Here is a 5,337-nt window from a genome sequence, read left to right on the forward strand (position 1 = left end):
TATATGGCGGGGGTAATAATCAATGTAATGAAACAAGCTATATGAATGGTTGAATGTGAAGCTGATGATGTGCCCTGTAAACTTTCACTCAATGCAAAATAAAAACATTTAATTAAAAAAAAAAAGAAATCAAATGACGTATTGCATTAGGCAAATCTGCTGCACAAGACCTTTATAAAGTGTTGACAAGCAAAGATGTCAGCTTGAGGACTAAGGTGCACCTGACCCAAGCCATGGTATTTTCAATAACCTCATCTGCATGTGAAAGCTGGACAGTGAATAAAGAAGACCATAGAAGAATTGATGCATTTAAGTTAGGGTGTTGGAGAATACTGAAAAGAGCCATGGGCTGCCAAAAAAACCAATAGATTCATTTCGAAAGAAGTACAGCCACAGTACTCCTTGGAGGCCAAAATGACCAAACTTCATCTCTCATATACTACAGACATGTTGTCAGGAGGGACCAGTCACCAGAGAAGGATATCATGTCTGGTAAGGTGGAGGGTCAGAGAAGAAGAAGAACACCCCATATGAGATGTATTGGCCAAGTGGCATCACTGATGGAATCAGCGTGGCAACAGGAGTGAGGTTGGCCCAGGATCGGGCAGTGTTTTGTTCTGCTGTGCATAGGGACACTATGAGTCGGTACTGACTCAATGGCACCTAACAAAAACAACAACAATCCAGATTCCAGCGGCATTCTTCAAAGACATGGAAAAAACAATTACAAACTTCATATGGAAAGGAACGAGACCAAGGATAAGCAAAGCACTGCTTAAGAAGAAGAATAAGGTTGGAAACCTCTCACTCCCTGACTTCGAAATTTATTACACAGCTACAGTTGTCAAAACAGCTTGGTACTGGCACAATGAAAGATACATTGATCAATGGAATAGAATCGAGAATCCAGAAATTAACCCATCCACATACAGTGAACTGATTTTTGACAAAGTACCTAAATATATCACATAGGGATGGGATAGTCTTTTCAACAGATGGTGCTGGCAGAACTGGAAAGCAATATGCAAAAGACTGAAACAAGACCTTTATCTCGATTATACAAAAACCAACTCAGCATGAATTAAAGACCTAAATGTGAATCTAAAAATTATGAAGGCCATCAATGAAAAAACAGGGACAAATGTGAGGGCTCTAATTCAGGGCATACATAGACTACCAAACATTTTGAAAGTCACACAAGCAAAAGCAGACAAAAGAGATGAGTGGGACATACTAAAAATTAAAAACTTAAGTGCATCAAAAGACTTCACCAAAAGAGTAACAAGGGAACCCACAGAAAGCAAAAAAAATCTACAACTTTGCTTACTGAACCCGAAGAGGACTTAAAGTACTTACTGAGGAAGATCAAAGACCACAGCCTTCATTATGGGTTTCACCTCTATGTAAAGGAATCGGAAATCCTCAACAATGGACCAATAAACAACATCCACATAAATGGAGAAAAGATTAAAGTTGTCAAAGGCTTCATTTCTTTGGCTCAACCATTAACACTCATGGAAGCAGCAGTCAAGAAATCAAATGACATATTGCATTAGGCAACTCTGCTGCACAAGACTTATTTAAGGTGTTGAAGAGTAAAGATGTCACCTTGACAAATAAGATGTGCCAGACCCAAGCCATGGTATTATATGCATGTGAAAGTTGGACAGTCAGTAGGGAAGACCACAGAAGAACTAATGCACTTGAGCTATGGTGTTGGAGGAAAATATTAAAAGTGCCATGCATTGCCAAAAGAACAATACAATCTGTGCTGGAAAAAGTACAGCCTGAATGGTCCTTGGAAGCCAGGATGGCCAGACGTCATCTCTCATACTTTGGGCATGTTATCAGGAGGAACCAGTCTCTGAAAAAGGACACGAATTTGGTACAGTGGAGGGTGAGAGAAAAAGAAGATGACCCCCACAATATGAGAGGGCACAGTGGCAGCAACAACGGGCTCAAACGCAGCAATGATTTTGAATTTGGTGGGTACCAGGCAGTATTTTGTTCTGTTGTGCATAGGGTCTCTATGAGTTGGTACCAACTCAACGGCACCTAACAACAACAACAATCTGGCACAGTAGTAAATGCTTAAACGTACCTAGTAAACGCTCAATGACTCTTATGTAATGTACTATTAAATGTACTAGTAAATGCTTAAAGAACCTAGTAAATGCTCAATGACTCTTGTGTAAAACAATTCCTTCTTCTAAGAGACATGCTCACTTCCTAGAGGAAAACTCCATGTCTTATTGTGTACCTAAGTAAAATATCCAAGACATAAGAATTAACAATAGATATGTGAATTGAATGCAGTAAATCTTTACCTTTGGTTCAAGGATCAGTTCTACCCGTTCATTATCATCTTCTTCTTCAGAGTCAGAGTTTCCGGCTTTGATATCAAGCTGTTCAAATGCACTGTCCAACACTTGTAAACCATAGTTCACAGCCTCCTGGACTTTAGGTATCAGATCGACTTCTTTCTGTTCTCGGGTTTTCTCCTACAAAAAAATAAATAAAGTAAAATCACACACACACACACACACACACACACACAAGGTTGAGTCAAAAATTATCTGCACTCTGACAGCAGAATTCATGTTCATCAACTTTTACAAAAGATAAATGTATCATTTTTGGTAAATCTCATTGCTTTTCAATATACTTTAGCCATCAGTCAACAAGTTTTCGTATTCCTTTATTTAAAAACGTATTAGGCTGCACTGTGAGCCACAAACATACTGCTGTCTTCATTTCATCATCAGAGGTGAATCTTAATCCTCAAAGGGCTGCTTTCAGATGACCAGACAGGTGAAAGTCCAGTGGAACAAGATCAGGACTATATGGAGGCTACTTTAACAGCTCTTAAAAAAGTTTTTGCAGAGTGTCAACAGTGTGGGCAGAGGAGTGCAGACGTGCATTGTCGTACAAGATCACAAGGCCCTTAGTATGGCAGTCTTCAGTGTTTAATCTGAAGTCTGGCCTTCAGCTCTTCAGTAAGCATCACACTCTACTGAGCACTGTTGATTGCTGAACCTTTTTCCTGAAAGTGTCCCAATACTGGCCCTTGAGAATCCCAGAAAACTGTAAGCATCAATTTTGCAGCTGATAGTTGACTTCTGAACCTTTTCTTGGTCAGCAACTGAGCATGTTTCCATTCTATACTCTGCTGTAGTGTAGGTATGTAGTGATGAATCCATGTCTCATCACCAGTATTGATATTTTTTAAAGAAACTTTTACCTGCCTTTGAGTACTGGTCCAAATTTTGTTTGCAGATGTCCAAATGCTTCTGTTTATGCTCTTCTGTGAGCTGTTTCAGTATACATCTCACCCAAACTTTTTGAAACATGAGTCTGTTGTGAATTATTTCATAGGCAGAGCCACGGCTAATTTGCAAATGATTTGCCACATCATCCACTGTCACTCATCTATTGGACAGAACCATTTCATGTGCACCCTGAATGTTAGCATCAGCCATGGATGTGGATGAGTACTTTAACATAACCGGAGGGCGGGTAATTTTCCACTCACCCTTCTTTATTGCTATTGTGTTGTTAAGTGTCAATGAGTCTGTTCCAACCCCTAGTGACCCTGTATAGGGTTTCTGAGGAGCAGCTGACTGAACTGCCTTGTACCTTGATCCTACAGTACTACACCATGTGGACTGACACAGTGGTAGCAACAGCAGGGTTTCATTCTGTTGTGCATAAAGTTGCTACGAGTCAGAACTGATTTGATGACAGCTAATAGCAACATCTGGAGTCCTGGTGTGGTGCTGTGGGTTAATGTGCCAGACTGAAAAGCTGTTTGAACTGCAAGGTCGGCAGCAGTTCAAGCACACCAGTTGCTCCTCGGACGCCCTGTACAGTGTCACTATGGGTCCGAACCGACTCCACAGCACTTCACAACAACAACAACAACAGCAACATATATATATATCGTTGCTGTTGTTGTTATGTGCTGTGGAGTCGGTTCCGACTTGTAGTGACCCTGTACATGATTTCCAAGGCTGTAAATCTTTACGGGAGCAGAAAGCCTCATCTTTCTCCCACATAACAGCTGGTAGTTTTGAACTGCTGACCCTGAGGTTCACAGCCCGATTCGTAACCACTACGCTACCAGAGCTCCTTATGTATATATGTATATATATGTGTGTGTGTGTATAAATATATATACATATATATATGTATGTATAGGCACATATATATGCACATATATACATGGCTGGCAATTCAAAGTCACCAGCCACTCCTTAGAAACCGTATATAGGGTTGCTATGAGTCAGAACCGGCTTGACAGCACTTCCCAAAAACAATCTATATGTATCAGTATGGATCTTCACTATATTGACACCATTCCCAATAAAACGTTTTCTAAAAGCTAGCCTGATGCTCCCCAAATCTCTCCTGACAAAGGTTAACAAGTCAGTCCCACTGACGGCCTTGACACAGACTTGAACGTCAAGTGAGACGCCAGCTTTAAATCCCAGCACTGCCACTTTCTAGTCATGATGCAAACTACCAAAGCCCTGGCGCTTTAAATTTATCAAGGTAACCTATGAACAAGTACGAGTCCTGGGATGGAGCTGTGGGTTAATGCACTGCACTGAAAAATTGGTTTGAACCTCAGAAACCCTATACAGGATCACCATAGGTCAGAACCGACTTAACACCAACACTCTAACAATGAATGGATTATCATAAGTACTCAAATATCACCTCACTTCCCTGCTCCTGGAGGAATGAAGGGTCTCTATGTCCATCTTAACCATGACTGCAACCCCACTCACCTTGGCTAATGGTCTCTTTGACAATTTAGGAGTGTAGACTCAGAAGAAAGTACTCCGGTCAAAAATGTCAGTTTTCAATTACAGTTAAAAAAAAAAAAAAAAAAAACCAACCAGACAACTACAATTATAAGTTAATTTCACACCCAGTGAAGGTCAGTTTTAGCATTAATCTATCTTGTACATCACCCTAAAGCAGCGCCTCCTCAAAAAGCCTTGAGCATATCACCAACCTGCTGAACATATTATACAGAACTCCCCTTGTTTTAATAGCAGTTGTCAATGACAGACACAAACAAATATGTCATATTGTGAGAAAAGTTGAAAAAAAAATTTAGTTTCATTTTTCACTCTTCAAAAATATTCTATTTTATAGCAAGGAGGGGAGTGATTAACTTTTCAGTCTAGGAGCGGAGGTCCCTAGGACCATTAAGGGAGAGGAGCAGAGAGTGGGACGCTACTCAGAGAAGCAGTGAGGCCTGAAATGGAGCCAGAAATGATGACGTGGAGCAATGGAGCAGCTGGAGACTTTAGATCCAGAGAGGGAGAG

The 5,337-nt window shown here is 40.6% G+C and overlaps 1 protein-coding gene across 1 annotated transcript in view; it reads right to left on the minus strand.

Annotated features, from left to right (window-relative positions):
• The window catches only part of FAM21A (family with sequence similarity 21, member A), a 122,557-nt gene that overhangs the window by 85,612 nt on the left and 31,608 nt on the right, over positions 1–5,337 (minus strand). The gene's annotated exons all lie outside the window — the stretch shown is intronic.

The sequence above is a fragment of the Chrysochloris asiatica genome, unplaced genomic scaffold, assembly GCF_000296735.1.
Source record: "Chrysochloris asiatica unplaced genomic scaffold, ChrAsi1.0 scaffold00289, whole genome shotgun sequence".
NCBI classification, from domain to species: Eukaryota; Metazoa; Chordata; class Mammalia; order Afrosoricida; family Chrysochloridae; genus Chrysochloris; species Chrysochloris asiatica.